Source organism: Poecilia reticulata, linkage group LG7 (assembly GCF_000633615.1).
Source record: "Poecilia reticulata strain Guanapo linkage group LG7, Guppy_female_1.0+MT, whole genome shotgun sequence".
NCBI lineage: Eukaryota > Metazoa > Chordata > Actinopteri > Cyprinodontiformes > Poeciliidae > Poecilia > Poecilia reticulata.
The window spans coordinates 5,841,254-5,858,876 of NC_024337.1; the positions used below are offsets into that span (position 1 = coordinate 5,841,254).

Sequence of the window (17,623 nt, forward strand, 5' to 3'; positions counted from 1 at the left end):
AAGGGCAGGCATTTGAGGCAGTGGGTTCATGCAGGTGAAAAGTAAGGTAAAGGGTTGATGCTTGACCCTTGTATCGTGTCGGGCCTCTCAATTTATTTTCTTTACTTAGACATCATGGGTGTGTTCAGCAGTTCGTGTTGATGGAGGCGCAGTTGTTGTCTGAGTTGTAATACGAACAGAGGAGGTCGTTCCCACAGAAGCTTGAGCTGACATCATAAAAAACACACAACAAGGTACCTAGGGGCTTATGAGGAGGGTGGAGGTGAGGCAACCAGAGAGGTGGGAGTCTGAGGACAGGAGGGGTTTGGTGTTGGTGGTGTTGGGGAGCTGGGGGGGTTAGTCTTTTCTGCCATTGGCTGAAGACCAATGGAGGACGCACCTGTGAGCGCCAGAGGCTAAGGAGATTGGCTGTGACCTGAAAATTACACCTGTGGGGAAAAAAGGGTGGAGGGGTGGGTCAGTCTACATGTAAACCAAGCCCTTTACAAATTCAGCCTCTGTCTTCTTGAGGAGCTTAACCGCTTCAAACCGCCAAGGAGAACTCATGGAAAAAAACAAGCCTCGCTTCGGCGACAGGAAGATAAGTGACGACTTTCAAACTGGTTGGGTTTGTTCCGGGGCTTGGCTCATCCTCCGTCGCTACGGCTGCAACCTACCTGAGAGGGACAGCTTTTTTTCTTTCCGCCCAGATCACCGCCCGAGAGGTCGACCGTCCTTCAGCGGGAGCAGGAAAGAGGAAGACTACCCAACGGGGGCAGCAAGAGCCCTTGTACAATGATGCCTCTTGTCTTGGGTTTCTGGCTCGGTGACCGCACCTGGGAAAGATAGGGTAAAAAAAAAAAATCCCTTCTCTGTCTTCTTTCTCTGTCTTGAAGTTAACAGTCGTCATGAGTTGTTGCTCAGTGACGCGGCAGTTTAAAACTTTTAAGAGTACTGCTAAAACTGCAAAATGTGTGGCGAACAAATAAGATTGTTGTTCTTGGGTGGGATCGCAGGGTTTAGGGAGTTTCGATGAGAAGCGAAAATAATAATGTATCAAATTCCAACTCCATTTAAGCAGAAAGAAAGAAGGGGAAACAATAGGGGCTAACGCTCATTCCTAAACTGGATAGACCAGTTGGGGCAGGTAAAGGCAAACTGCCAGACTTGTCAAAGGATATGAAGGCAGACGCTGACTCTTTCTAAAGAGCTAAAATTCTGCTTACGACCAGACATCCGCAGCATCCCGGTAAGAATCTGCTTTACAAACTAATTATCTGGAAGCGGTAGTCAGTTACTTTAACAAACATCGTCAAGGGAACTCACTTATGAGCATTTTTCCATGACCCATTAAACTTTAAAACCTTGTAATTTAGTTTTATATCCTTATCTAACAAGTCGCTGCTTGCTTTTTTTTTGGCTTTTCAAGATGGAGCTTACAAGCTTCATTCACTTTCTGCTGGGAAGTGGATGCGAGCCGGATGTAAAATGTCTGCTCATCCACTTTTCCTGCCTCTGAGATACTGCGGCAAGTTCAGGCAGGGCAGAGGCTAAACACAGAAGAGAGTTTCCACAGTTTGGAAGGTGCATATTATCTTGCTGTCTGGGCTTCTGTCGAAGGCGCTACGAGGCGGACCAGCCATGGGATGTCTAGGGAAGAGAAGGGGGCAAAATGGAGGGAAAATGTCGACCGAGTACTGTACGGGGAAGACTACGGAGCAAGGTGGAGGGTTGTGATTGGCTGAGGAGGAAACATTTGTTCATTTCTCTTTGTACACCCAAATAGCTGCTGGTCACATGAGTGCCGCCAACTCTGCTGGTGTACGGCGGCGGAGCAGGAAGTGCAGGGCAGAATTTCGACTCATTGTTATTTAAGCTTCGGGAGAGGCGGCCTTAAGTTGAAAGTGTTTGTCAGAGCTTGAGCCACAGTTTGAATTCAAGTGAAAGTTTATCTCTTATCAGAGGAGGAGGAGAATTTAAAGCAGCAATAACGCTGACACTTGAATGCCAGGGGCCATTTTTAAAACACTAATGCAACACCATGAAATCAGGTTTACCTCCTTTATTAGGAAAGAATAGTGACTGGGCATTATTATTCAGATTACTAAATACATTTTAGCGCTTAATAAAATTAAATTTAATAAAAAAAAAACTTTATTTATCCTCAGAATGGCAACAAAAGTTGGCATGTGGAGCTTACATAAAAATAAATACAAGATAAAATAAGATAAAAAAGGGATTTTTTTCAGACGACAGGCCTGAGCCTTAAATATTTTAACTTTTCACAGCTTTTATTCAAAGATATAAATTTTTCCCTAATAGTAGGAACAATAAGTTTAGTAGTAAAATAGAAAACATAAAAAAAAAAAAAAACTTTACAGTTTTGAGAGAAAACGTTCAAAAAGTCAAATCAGTTGAACATTTTTGTCTTTCATTTGAAATATTCAAATCAGTTAAAATATAGAGGCAGCAAAGGCGGTAGGTGTACGAGAGGGAATGGGGTGGAGCAATCAAATAATATGTAAAACCAACTCCATCAGTAAACATATATGTAGAAGACAGCACAATAAGTGGCACCTGTATGATAACTAGTTCTCTGGCCTAAATATCACAGTAGCTGTGTTGGCCCTGCTCTGAAGGGCCAATTAGCTTGCGATGAGATAAGGCCGGGAGTTAAATAAGGTTTTGGGTTTCTCTCTGCCATTGTTTTCTCACAAAGACAGCAACTATTGATTAAGGGCCAGGCCGGTTTACCTATTGGGTTGTTCACTTCGCAGCAGAGTCACATTCCAGCAGAGAGGGCAGAGTTACCTGATCACGCCTCACTACCAACAGGCAAAGGAGCGTGGGTAGCTGTTGAGACTCCCACTGCTAGGAGCGCCGTGACCAACAATTGGGTAAAAAAAAACAAAAAAAAAACCTCAACTCTAGAATATAGCCACAAGCGGGAGAGGAAGTATCTGGACAAATGGAGGACAAACTGATAGGACGTTGAGTCGGTTAGATGCAAAACAAGCTTCTACTCTGTTCAGGTACAGATCAGTTCCACTGCTTTGTTTCTACCTGCTTGAAATTTTCTGGGCTCACCCTCTTCTTCACATCTCTTCCTCTTTTCTTCCTCAGAGCGGCCTGCAGCGCTGGTTTATAATGCTGATGATTAACTAACTAAGAGTCTGGGAGAGCAGGTCTGCTTGACTTTCTCATTTCATGGGGCCTGCCTGGCTGGAGGGAAGACGGAGCGCTCTCAAGCAGCCGGCTGGAAACTCAAGATCTCTTTTTCCCCTCTTTCTTTCTCAGCTCCCTCCCTCTAAACATGTTTTCTTTACTTTGGTTTTGTTGCCTTCTTTCCGTGGGGTACCTTTCACGACGGTAAGGTTACAGGTGCATTCTCCTTTTTCCTTCTCCACCTTCTTTTTTCCTGAAATTATCCCCTCCCTTAAACCTTTTTTCTGCCTCCTTCACCCTGTCTTCCTGAGAAACGTTTGCATTGCATTACAGGATGATTGAAAACCTTTTTTTCTGATTGAAAACTGTAATTATTTGACAACTTGAACAAGGAAGTAGGGATACGTCTATTTGCATGTTTGCCATAGGAAAAAAAAGGGAACTTGAGGCTAAAATGCAAAAAAAAAAAAAGAAAAAAAAAAAGAACAAATTCTAAAAATGCCAGCACAGGGTGTGAGGACTTCACGCGTCGTACCTGTGAAAGATCCGTGTTATTCAGTAAACGAGGGCTGTTTTCTGTGACCTTCTGCGTTCGCGCCGTTGGCTCAGGTCGAGCCAGACAGCATTCCATCGGCCTTTCATCACACGGCAAACACAAAGACAACGGACCGGGAGAACTCAACGGAAAAACAGGGTGGAATAAAGAGAGAGAGAGAAAAAAAAGACAGTTATCCTTCTCTTTCAGCATATGTCGAGACAGACGTGACAAAATCACCAATGCGAAACGCAAAGCTTAAACTCAAAGAGCTTGGGATACAGTAAGATATGTAACCCAACCGGCTTCCAAGCGGGCGGGGAAAGGAGGGGGGGGCGTCTTAAACTTGGTGGCACTTTATAAATGACTTACAGCCATGCTTCGTGTGAGAAGAAGCCCTCCCAAACTTTGTCGTGCCATAGGTGTAGACTAGTCAGAACAGGTTTTGGCAATCATTAACAGCCTCTGTGGCCCAGTCGTCTGTGACAGCAGGTTTAAGCGGTAAACCCCCGCCACATCACAGCTCTGCCACTTACTCAACGGCGGGGTGTTCCCCGCACACATGCGTCTCCTTTTCCAGCCGCAATGCTGCTTCTGGCTCACTTTGAGCATTACCTTCACAACCGCAAATGTAAAACTAATAGTTTGCCTTGATTGCGCAACTCTTTGCTGCCACCATTACTGATAGAGTTTTCCCTCCTTTTTTTTTTTTTTTTTTTTTTCCGTGACGTAGTCTTCTTTCTTTAAACACCGGACATCTATGGACATCCTTTTCTTTGGCTAAATGGCCAGACTTTGTCTTTATGGAGACCAGATATGTAAGATGAAGATTTTTCCTGTTTCAAATTATAGTTGGATAAATTAGTCCGTTCAGTTAACTTACTTTTCAGCCAAATTGTTACAGCTCAGATGGGAGAGAACGCCACTCATTATTTTGTTTTCCAAAGTTTGGGTTGCTATCGAGTAAGATTGCTGTTTAGTTAAATCAAACTAAATAGCAAACACGATTACTGTAAAGCATGTTGATGCCTTAAATATGAACATAGAACCATTGACAAGAACATGACGTTAATTTATCAGCTATCGGTGTTGTCGGGGCGATGACGGTTTTCCACTGTTATTTTGTGGGTTGGAGCTTAACATTTTTTTAGTGAAACTTTAGTTGTGGGATCTAGTAAGATTTTATTAACCATTAAAACACTGAAATGAACATTAATTCATATTCTCCAATCAAGTACTGATGATTCTGCTATAAATTTAGATAGTGGATGTTTTTGGGTGACTATCTCCATCTTACGAGGCAGCATTGGATATCACTCCTTTCTCTAATACTGCCTGGTAATGATGATGATACTCATCTGCTGACTGCAACCAGAAAAACTGCTTTCCGAAGGAGCTTACTCCCGTTGAACCTCCGGGATCAGACCTGATGCTTACGCAGTGACAGAAGTGCTTCCCAGGATCCATCTTACCCGACAGTGCTGGATTGTACAACTGTTGCTCTAACACTGTCTGGTAACGATGTTTCCTGGGCGGCTGAGTTCCTTCAACTTGACCGTGGGACGGTTGCCGACATGCGGTCGTCATTAGAGGCCAACGCGGAAGGGTAAAGTTGGTTGTTTTGAATTTTAGGGTAATTCCAAGAGAAGTGTACTTTTTGTTTCTGGATTTGTGTTTACATTAAACTAGCGCCATGGATATCCCCCCCCCCACACCCCTAGGCTACTCTGTACTGTTGATTATTCAAACTGAAAAGAAAGGCGCTGACAGATGTTAATACATAAACATTAGCATGTAGACGTTTTCCTTGAGTAAAAATTTCAACCAAAAAGAGACTTCTGTGAAAAAGAATAGATTTCTAATGTGTTTTTTTCCCTCTTGTCTCGCTGCCTTTGGAAAGAAAAAAAAAGCCTTTATAGCAATCTCAACCCCACCCAAGTTAAAGAATAGCAGTCGGTTGACGGTTCCACCGGTCCTGCAGGGCCTTGTTTCCTTGTTCCCTCCCCTGAACAGCGTTGGTCTTTGTGCTGTTTAGCAGTGATTGGTCGGCAGCGCTTTACCTGCGTGGCACATCCTGAAACGGACACATGAGCTCACCTGATGGTGGTTAAAGAGAAAGAAAGGAAGAAAAAAAAAAAACCCCAGCTCTGGCTTTCACCCAGTTTCTCCCAAGCTGACTTTCTTTACGTAGAAACAAACAAAACCCACTAACAAGAAGATGTGCAATAGACTTTAGACCTTCTTTAAAATGCTTGTAACCAACAACTTTAAAGTAATTGTAAATGTATTCTTAGTTCATGTGATTCTATTTTAAAAGATGTAGTTTTAAACCTTTAAACCAGACTAAAAAAAAGGAAAGAACAGCATAGACGCTGTGTTTGTCAAAGGAGGGAAATATACCCCACAAATATTGAGCCACACCTTTATTTGCCCACCAGGCTCCATTATCCAAGCCATCGCAACATGAAATAGCAATTTTTTTTAATGCCCCTGTGCTATTACACTTCACGTTTGTGACGTTGCCACATATTTTGTATTTAACAGAACCATTTCAGCTAACCTAGCTTAACTCTCTTCATGTTTCTTGGTCTGTTTACTCACGCTTTTACTTACTTCACTGCATGCTTCGCAAATTTAAGCACACGAGAGGGCCGAAAAAAAAAAAAAAAAAAGGGGAAGCGCTCATTCCAACCTGTTTTCAAGCTGTTCTGTTTCTTCCAGCACTTCCTCTTAGCACAGATGAACACTCAGAGGTCATCCCTTCTAGCCTGTTGATAGGCGTCTTACCAGACATGGTTAGATGTAAGTACTGGTGTCTAATACTGTCTGGTAATGCCGTCCATTAAATGGCGCTGCCTTCTGCTCTCTTACTTCCCTCCCGCCCCCCTCCTCCTCTTCCTCTGTGCATTTGACGTGCTTTGTATTGACTAAAGTCGAGCCCTGAGCAGCAACGTATTGACGTTTAGTGGCAGGTGGCGCTGAGTGACGATTACTGTGGAACTGTGATCCTTGCACTGGAAGATGGTTGAATTTCTCTTGGTTTCTTCCATGTGTCACGAGTCAAAGTTTCTTCTTTAATCAGCTGTCCAAAACGACATTTTGAATTCGAAATGACTTGTAAAAAAAAATGTATCTCATTTTGTCTTCAGTTATTTTTTTTCCTTTTCTTCCAGGAATAATGTGTGTAGAGATTTTTAAAACTTGTAATGTACACTGTACAAAATCCTTTTGCCATTTAAAACTGTATAGTAATGTTTTGTAATGCAAATTGGAATGTTTAATAAATGGGTTAAAATGGTATTTTTGTTTGTTTTCTGTTCTTTAAAACACTTTGCGGGTACTTTTTAGACAGTTTTCCCTCTTCTCTGGAGGCCTGCTGTTGCAGCTTTCCTGCTAATCGTGAACTCTTCCCTCGGACGCAGCGGAATGCCGAGCCTCAGTCAGGTGTGGATCAGGTTACCACCGAACAGAGCTTCTTTTTAAATACCTTAATTTACCCATGAGGTCCCTCCACCAGCTAAGCCCTCATTGTGCCTCCCTGTATGGCGGCACACAGTAGGCCGGCCTGATAAACACGGGCAGCACAAGGCGTGTTTTCTGTGCTTCAAACCAGGCAACTGTGTCTGCAGAAATGCATTGGTTTCTTTTACAACACATAAAGGTAAAAAGTCTGTTATCTACGTCACAGACACAAGAAGAGACTGTAGATATTGTGTTAGATTGACTCTGGGTTTCAGTTGACTGTCTAAACGCAGTCAGTAGATGTTATCAGCTCAAACACAAACAGAAAAACCATTTAGCCGTTTAACACAGCAGGCCTCAAGCCTCACTGATCGCCTCGGTTTGGGGGAAGAGTTTACAATTCAGAGAAACTTCACGGTCCTTACAGCACTCTTCAGGAATCTGACTCAGCGTGGAGGGAAACTTGTTTAATCTGTTTTAGTTTGCTAAAAAGAAAAAAAAAAGAAAAAGTTCAATAGGACTTACATTTCTCAGCCGCTAGCTGGTTGTGGTAAATTATTCTATGAGCTGTGTTATTTATGGGTAGTTATAATGGCTTCCTGTAACTCTGTATTCAGATAATCTAATCCTGGCATCCTGGTTAATTAATGATTGAACTCAACCCACCATTCACTGAAGAGTCGCTTTTCACAGGACTGTGATCAAAAAGGAACATTTTTATTATCTCTTCAGCTACCAGGCAGAAACAGATTGCTCCACTTTATAATTTATTTAAACACAGCTTCCTATACGTGTATGAGCTAGAGTTATGCTCAACAGAGTTGGTCTAATTAAGGAAATCTTATAGTTATGTTTTTCATTTATTTATTAAACATGAGATTTAATGTTGTTGTTTTTTTTTTGTTTGTTTTTTTATTGTAGTGAGTAAAAAACAATACATGCTGGGATCAGAACTGACAAGAAACACTTAATTAAGAAAATTTTAATTCTAGTCCCAATGAGAAGATTAAATATGATGCAAAAGTATTTTTACACTGTTAGCATTTATATTTGAAATGATAAAGGTTGTACTACTTTTCTATAAAAATAAAAAAGGGTGAATGCTGCAAAATTTAGATCTAACTAACTGCAATAAAATATGCATAGTGTGTAATACTTAAGATATAATTTACAATTAATATAATAATATAGTTATCATTATTACTACTACTACTAATAATAGTAATATTAATAATTATTAATATTGATATTATAATTGTACTCATTATATTACAGTTAAGGTGAAAATTATTTTCATCCCTGGAAGATTTAAGTTAAAAGTAACCAATAGCGTTACCAACACTTTAAATAATATTAATGTTTTGGAGGAGTCTTGCGAAATAAAGCTTTAAATCTAAATTATGAATGCATTCAGGTATGAATGCATGCACATATTTAAAATAAATTAATATTATATAGGAGAAAATAGTTATTTACTCTTAAATATCCTATTTTTGAATTAATAATAATAAATAATAATTTGTAAACTTTTAAAATCTTAGTGAATTTCAAATTCTACACTTTATCCATCTGAAATACAATGTCAGAAGAGATTTGCACAAACTGAATTAAAAAGGCCAAAGCAGGACATTGTTAACACTAAAGGGTTAAAAGCTCATATTTTTGCGGTGCTGCGCAACAATATTTTAAAAATCTTTTTTAAAGCAAAAAATTTTGTTTAGATGTTTTCATTTCAGAAATTCGGTCAGTGATATTTTTCTTCAAAAAAATTTTGCTTCATATTTATTCCCAATTTTAATAAGAAAACACACGAAGCTGCAGCACTTCAGTATCCAAAGCAGCGCACACTGTTAGCCCCTGTTGCTATCTGCTTTGGTGACGTCGACAATTTGCATTCCTGGCTGTCGGACAGCCTGTGGAGGATTCCTGCACCGGCCTGTGCATGTTCAGCGGAATCAGACAGGATTTTTGCAATTCTGCACGCTGCACTGAAGGAGGCCCGGTCTGCTAAGCCGGGTTGCCACTGGAGTAGAACAGGAACACAACAAAGGCTGAACGGCTCCTGCAGGTGTGGTGACGTACACTTAAAGTGAAAAACACACACAGTTACATTTATGTTACATTTATTTACTTGTGTATACATAGACATTTTTGTCAAGATGTAGATGTCATTCTGAAAATAAGCTAAGAAGAAAAACATTAACATTTTTAATTGAGACACATCATCAGCTTCGTTCTGCTACTTGTGAAAAGCAAAGCAAAATGAAGCAATAAGCCTCAATGAGTCGCAGTGCCACTTAAGCCTGTATCTGTAAAAGTTATATATTAAAAACTTTTACTGAATTACTAAAAAAGTTTACTAAATAATCTTCACATGTAGGGTCATCTATTCCTCTTTAGGTTACAGCAGGGGTGAAAGTAATGGGGTACGGTAGGGTACTGCGTACCCCTAAAAGATTTAGTGGGGGTACGCAGTACCTGCAAGAGAGAGGAGCGGCTGTCTGCTGTAAAAAATCAACGGGTTCACTGTGCAGCCGTGACTGCGCCCACTAATCAGCCGTGACTGATTAGTTTTTCAAAAACAATCTAAAACACGACTTAATCAGTTAATAAATAACTTTTTTCCCATTTCATATTGTTTCTGAACTGTTCTTGCTTTGCTAGAGCAGCAGTGCAACTAGTTGATCGCGGAAGGTTTCGAGTCGATCTCGGCATTAGGTGACAAACTGAACGCAGCCAGGAGGCTGAGAGCAGCACGTCCTCCTCTGATTGGCTTATCAAAACGTTCAAACTTTATTAAAAAAAAAAAAAAAAAATCAACTAAACGTGTTCAAATTAATGACCCAACAACAATAATAATCTCAGTGTTTATTGTTTCAACAAGATGTTGCGCAATTCTGTGCTTTCGGTTCCATTACCAAAATAACGAGCAGAGCAGGAGTTTAAAATTAACTAATCAACAGTGGTGGAGAAAGTGCTCAAAAAATGTACTTAAGTAAAAGTACAAATACACAGACAAAAATGTACTCAAGTAAAAGAAAAAGTGCCACATTAATATTTTACTTAAGTAAAAGTAAAAAAGTACTGGCTTTTAAAAATACTTAAGTATTAAAAGTAAAACTACTTGCTCAATGCATTACCTAATCGCTAATATCATTAAGTGTACCGATCGTATTAAATTTAATACATCAGTAATGTGCTATTTTAATGAACAGTTCCACAGATAAAACATGTTGTGTTTACTCTCTGTAACATAGTTTAGACTTAGATATGTGATTCTATGCATTATAATTTCAGGGATGGAAACATCTTGTCTCCTGTTCTAACATAGCATGAACTTCACTTTTTTTTTTTGCCACTAGTGGCATTTATTTTGAAAGAAATCCAACTGAAAGGCTGGGCAGGGGAGGACATGGAACCAAGGAGCCATGTAGCAGAGTTGTAGTCTAGAGTAGACCACCGAACCTGAGACCAAATCAAGACCAAGACCAGCACCCCGTGCTACATGACACAATAAAATTAAGTGCACCTATCAAAATTGCTTCTCAAATTGATCTGAAAGATCCACATTCCCATAAAAACACCTAGAAATTAAATAATTAGAGCTGAAATAATTTTAACCAGTATCAATTCAAACTCTTCTTCATTCTGTTTTGCTTTCATCTCTGTGCCACAATACACAGAGGTCTCCTGCCATCCCTAAAAAAAGATAACGCCCTGGGTGGTTGCCCATACTGCCCATGTCAGAAACCACAACTGTCTGCACTATTTAACATAGCAATTAACGGTAAACAACGCTAAACTATGAACACTGTCCAAGGCGCAATAAGCAAGAAGTAACCAAGAAGAAGGAGGTGACTGTTCTCTTCCTCCCTCCTGCTGCAACGTCTGCCACCAGGTGACGAAAACAAAGAGCAGCATGCTCTGCGTTCTTACGTTTTTGTTTTATTTATTTGCCAATTTTATATATATATGTATATTTTTTTAATGAAATAAAATAATAATAGCTACTGCAGTGTACGCACGCAGAGCATTACAAGAACAGAGAACGGCTCTCAGTGAATCTTCAGTCCTATCGACCTTAGTAAAGATCCGTCCAGAAGAATCGGATCGTTCCTGAATGTCATATTACTATATTGCACTGTGGTCACAGCGTTGTCCCATATTTGCGACACCTCAGTCAACASCTCCACACAATAATTCAGCGCATGAGTGACAACTTTTTTTCCATCGAAGATTCAACATATGTGTCTCTGTACAGCTAGCTTTGCTAGCATCACGTCCATGGAGCTTACCTTTCTTTAAGCTTTCCTTCCAAGTGACACTAAAAGTTGGACGAAGTCCCCACCGTCTGTGAAAGCGAAGCGCTGCTGATTTTACATGTCACCATATCTTATGATTTATGCAGCGCTCTGCATACATCATAATGCAGAGCACTGCATTATTACTGACAATTTTATATTACTGACGATTTTATATTACTGACGATTAGACATCTTCTCCCGCTCAGAGGAAACCACTGCGCATGTCTGGAACTCCGCTTGCGAGTAAAGGGGGAGGCGATGGGTGACAACAGACATGTAAGTCACGTTATTGCTTGGATTTTACGGCGCCACCTTAAGTCCCTGAACTTCACATTTAAAGGGAATACCACAGGGGCCTCAGAAATACTCTGCAGAGAGTCAGTCGAAATGAAAGACGCCATGTTTACACATAGAAACTAAGCTCCGCGAGGCTTTGTTTGTGAGACATGCAGCCATGTGGGACTTTGGAGGGGCGTTTCTGGGTGGAGCTTGGTAAGGTCCATGCGACTTGGATGTAACGAGTAACGACAGTTTTGTAGAAATGTAGTGAAGTAGAAAGTACAGATACTTACTGTAAAATGTAGTGTAGTAAAAGTAGAAAGTATCTATTATTAAATCTACTTAAGTAAAGTACACACGAAAATTGTACTTACTAATAGATTAGTAAACCACCGCTGTGTTCAGGGGAGCGCTTATTAATGATCGCAAAATAAATATCAAGCCTGCAAACCTAATATCGTAACGGACTCAATGTTATGTTTTTATGTTTTTAATGTAATCTCTGGTCGGCTTGTGGAGCACAGGAGGTTGCCATGGCAACGGGTGTGCTAGGTAAATGACAGAGAGAGACGGAGAGTAAAAAGGTGCGAGTGGTTTAGAGCTGATCACCTGTTCGGGTTGTTTTACCTTTGTCTTGGCGCATCACAGCCTTCAATAAACGACAAACTTGGACTAATTATCTCGTTAGTCTGTGAGTATACAACAAACATCAAACACATAATGTTTCATTAAGTATTTAACAAACAAATGGCTTCTATCGCAATAATTATGTGAAATTAAATTAATTGTCTAATATAAAAAATAGTTCGGTGCTGTCGGGCTCAGAGTCTGAGAGGCTTTACCTTTATCAAACAAAATTTTTTTTGCCTTATATTTAGTGGAAATATTGATGTTGATGAGACTTTCTCCAAAATRATAACCCTTTTCAATCTTTATAGCTACACTGTTGAAATGAGGCTCTAACATTCACAAATGACAGTGAAATAAAATCCAGTCCAACATCTGGTTTGAGGTGATTCCTCTGGAACCTGTTGGAGGAAAAATATCCCAACTKCAGAAGATGAGCTTTAACCTAACAGAGCTCTGTGGKTCCTCCTATCAGTATGAGAGTCAGGGTGAGGAGGCGCCATGTTAGGAAGAGAAGTGGAAGCTGCAGGATCTTCAGAACAAACGGGTCATGATGCTGGGCTACTGATTATCCTTCTGTCTGAACACAGAATCAATAGAACCAGTTTAAAAGCTAAAATGAATGGTTATATAATAGACATGGAAAACTGGGATGCACTCCATGCCATGATGTTCAGAATTTAGATCTCATGGCATCTCAAGGTGTCAACATTGCAGCCAGTGGGCTGAGGGAAATACAGCTTTATTTTGTAGCAATTCAAGGGCTACCCAGCTTTTATTGCATCGCAAAAAAATTAATCAGCACAGAAACTCCAAACTCCAAAGCGCACACATACACACACATATATATATATTTTTTGTCATAGTACCCCCAAGAATTTAAAACTACTTTCACCCTGGGTTAAACGTGGAAAGTTCATTTTGTTCATACATGTTATCTTTTCTATGCAGCAAGTAGAAGAAGAAAAGAATCTGTGTTTCACTTTCACTTCTCTCAGATATTATCGCAGAACATTACCGGCAGGCAAGCACAGCTCAGATCAAACCAACATCACTGCAAAATCTAGCATCTTGTGGAAACTTGATATTTTAAAAAAAACTGTCTTAAATTTCAAAGTTATTTAATTTGAAACACAGAACTGGTTCTGCATTATCCTTATCAAATAATCTTTGTGGTTTAAACTTTTTCTTTCAGTTTAGTTTACTGATGAAGCATCTTTGGCTCAACCAGTTTTAGTTTTAACTGTCTGCTCAAATGTGTGACATGTTGCAACTGATTGAACTAAAAGCAACACCACCACATTCAGTTTAATTATTGATTTGAACAATATGACCTGTTGACACAATGTTTCTTTTGTACAATATCTATTTAAATATTTAGAAGAAAAGTCCAGTTGTTTTATATTGGGGTTTGGACCTTTTGACCCATCCAGCCAGAGGCTATTATACTGATTGTTTTATTACCTACTTTTCCATCAGATGTTTACTTATCAAATGTGCTAATATTGACCATTTTTCAGTAGTTCAAATTGTGTAGTCCTTTTTTAGGCTGTAGAAAGCTGCCGATCACTATGTAAATAAACCTGATGGTAACTTTCTATGTTGGTCACAGTTTAAGGCTAATAACTCTGATTTGCAGAAACTAATACTAATTTTGTTAATGTAAAGATACTGGGAGAAATATTGATGATTAAATGACGTGGAAATCTTAACAGAGCCCCACTTCAAAATATTGTTCCTTTAATCAATCTTCCAGTGGGTGCAGAAATCTTTTAGCTGATGTTTGGTGTAATTCCACACCAATAGTTAGTGCAAAATCACATTATGTTGCTTTATCTCAACTATGTACTTAAGGATAATATGTAGGCCCTACACTTAGAAAGATTCATGGAATGTTTATTAACGGTTATGTTGCTTTTCATTAACGACGTCTTGAAAATGTGGTACAACGTGTTCAGCTTTAACGTACGGTGTAGTCAAATCCAACATATGAACCAGATCATAAGAACGAAAGGATGGCTCCAGGTTGTGGAATAATAACTGCTAGAGTGAGTCAGATGCACCTTTTCTGGATCAAACTCGCCGATTCATTGCAGAATGCACACTAGTAAAATTACTAGTGACACCCAAATGGTCACTGATTGGTTTGATTTCTATCATAAACCAAATCAATCTTGCATTTCTACGGTATTTTTGAACATTATTCTCTTGCCTATAATGGCACGCGTGAATTTAATGCACAGGGATTTATTTTCATTTTTAATGTTTCCTTTGAAAACGCAGACTTTTCTTTTGAGTGTGTCGCAAAACGTGTTAGATTAGACTCACTTGAGCAGCATGGCAAACACTATTTCCTTCAAAGTTCATGTTTGCAAAGTATTCAAGTGCTGACCTAGCTCTGAACTGCTCAGAAACCGCCATTGGTAGAGAGCTCAGCGCTTTCAGTGCACATGCACTTTAATTGGTGCATCCTGAGGCTATACTAAGACTGGAGTTTTTCCTTCTCCTGGTTATATTTGCCCTAGTTATTTACCAGTGTCTCCTGATGTAAACTGTGAGTCTATTTCCATCTATCTATGATTCATATGTCTTTTCATAGCTCTACAGGGTGCAGCTAATTTATTCAATGACATCAGTTCAGAAGTTTAACCAACTGGGCATGCCATATCCAGAAAACAAACTCAGTCCAAGAAGTAGAGTAAAGCCATCGGAGAGACTTACATACCCACATTTCGGGAATTTCTGACCCACAAAAAAGCAGCATTAATACAAACTGTCAAGATAAACATGTGTAGGGAAAACATTTGCACACTATTGCTATGGCAGTTATGCTTTTTTTTGCAAGATGAAATAAGCGTATGCGTACCCTGGGAACAAAATGACCCCCTCTTTCCATTAGAATGGGCCTCATACGCTCTGCCCAGTGTAATTCTATAAGGAAATCATGAATAGGAGGGGAAAGGGAGGCCCTACCGAGACAGACTTTTCTTTACAGTGTAACTCAACTCCATGTCTTCCAATATAACACCTCGACAAGGAGAATCCCTCCAAATAATAGGCTGAGCAGGGACACCATTGCTGCAGGCTGCATCCCGGTAATTGCTGAGCACTTCCTAGTCGCAGGCATTTGAGATGACATGAGAATGGGCGAATCTCCAAACACACACACAACTTATAGCGTAACCTCCCCGAGACAGACGGTCTGAAACACACACGCACCCAGTTTCCATATAATAATCAGTGTGTCTGAGAACACCAACATTTTCACCCTCCAGAAGTTGTTGCTGAATCTGTTTGATGTGGTTGAATTATTTGATGTGAGTTAAAGAACTACAACAGTAATCCCTTGCTTTGATAAGCTGGAGTCTGTAAAGTCATCTATGGGAAACTGAATTCAAAACTCCTTTCTAAATGAGGCCTTACATATTTTCAGTTAAAGCCATTGAGCTCATCAAACCTGATGGAACATAACAGAGATAAACGCATAATGGTGTTGTTTTTTCTGATATCTCTTCCTAACCCAGACAAATGCATACAGACTGCTGGCATATGTTGAAGCACGAGGTCGACGGGGCTGTAAAACAAGCCTGTTCTCTTTGTCCACCTACGCAGCACTTTGCACGGTGTGTCTATCAGATGGCGGCTCTTTATCAAGGTGTGGCCGACACTGGCTCCACACAAAGCTCTGCTAAACAGGAACATGGCAGGTCTGCCTCTAATAACTGTGCTTCTGCATCTGTACTCAAGCGCAAGACATTTCATTACATAATGCAAAAAATATATATATATAATAATAACTGAAATAAACTAAAATCTAGGCACAGCTGAAGGCACTTTAAAACCCCAACAGCGCTGTAAAACTCTAAAACATGATGGTTTTTTTCCCTTTAGCCGATGTCCAAAGCAGTCCAACAGAAAAAAAGGTATCATCCCCTTTTTTGCGATTTTTTTATTTTCTTCATTTTAAAGCTTAAAAACAGAACTAAAACAGTGACTCTTTAAAAGTGACACCTGATTTCCTATAATACACATGTATCAAAAATGACAAGATTGTGTTTCACAAAAGGTCATTTAAAATATGCGCCTCTAAGCTTAGGTCTGAGGACAAAATGAGGATCTTTGAGTTGTAAATGTTCAGATCTGTGTGTCTGTTTGAACTTTCTCGTTCTCTCTCCCGTTTGCTCCCGCTCTGCATCCGCAGCGCTTCCTTTTCAACTACTCTGGGATTTCTGATTTCACGTTGTGATATTATTTCATGTTAATCAACTGCTCCACGTTGTAAACCACCTTGTTGCTACGGTTACGCATCATAACAAAAGAGCAAAGCATAAAAAGCATTGGCAACAAAAACCCGATCCAGCTGCACAGTATCCAGACCCAGAAGGAACGGTTGTAGAGAAAAGCTTTTTCTCCCGGCCAAAAACGCTGGAGTGAATGAGGGCAACAGAGCTACTGCTGCCGCTCAGAGTGGAATTGTACTTCCTGTGTAAATAATCATTGGTTTTTTGTAAACATCTGCTAAAATGCTAATGTAAAGATGGCATTAGGGGCTCACAAAATAGCATTTAAATCAGTGGTTTTTTTAGACTCAAGTTTATTAACTGAACAGAACTTAAAAACCGCAGCACATCCCTTTAAGATTGGACTCGCATCATACTCACTTTTTTTCTAAAATGAAGCTTTGGGAAAATAATTTATTCCTTGCAGTAATAAAATGTAGCATATTTGTGGTTGTTGTCCTAAATTCGCTAATTCTTAAAAAAATAAAAAATAAAAGTAAGTACAGAGAAAAAAACTAACAATTTTACTTGTTTTGCCCTGAGTAAATTTAAAATCCACAAAATGTTTTCAACAATGTGAACCTAAAATTGTTGGATGTATGACTTTTTCATAGTGGATGCATAATTACATGGTTTTGGGCCTTAGAGGCGCCCGCCTCCTGTCAATTATTGTGCTTTTGTGGGGAAGGGAAGGGATTATTCATAATTTCCAACGGTAGTTGGGCCTGGGTGTTTCCTCCTGAGTCAAATCACAGAGACAGAAGGGAATTAGTGGATTTGCCTTGCTAGCAGACAAATGCTATGTTGCTCAACTGCATACCTTGGCTCTGAATTTGTCAGTAGAGGTTGATTAACGATATCGTCAACTGAGTCATCAGTACAAATTAATGGCAGCAACTGATTCTGATGTTTTAGGAGTTATGTTTTAATTAGTTTCTTATTATATATTTACACACACACAGGGATATATATATCCCTGTGTGTATATATAT

At 39.6% G+C, this 17,623-nt stretch overlaps 1 protein-coding gene across 2 annotated transcripts in view; it reads left to right on the plus strand.

Moving 5' to 3' along the window:
* The first annotated feature begins 557 nt into the window (after positions 1–557).
* ttll10 (tubulin tyrosine ligase-like family, member 10) overlaps positions 558–17,623 on the plus strand; it is a 27,872-nt gene continuing 10,806 nt past the window's right edge. Inside the window, exon 1 of one of the 2 annotated variants that reach the window (XM_008413047.2) lies at positions 558–829. The gene's annotated coding sequence lies outside the window, so the exon portion shown is untranslated. Of the gene's footprint in view, positions 830–16,699; positions 16,838–17,623 lie in introns of those variants that run through there. The other variant, XM_008413046.1, reaches the window with a different exon arrangement.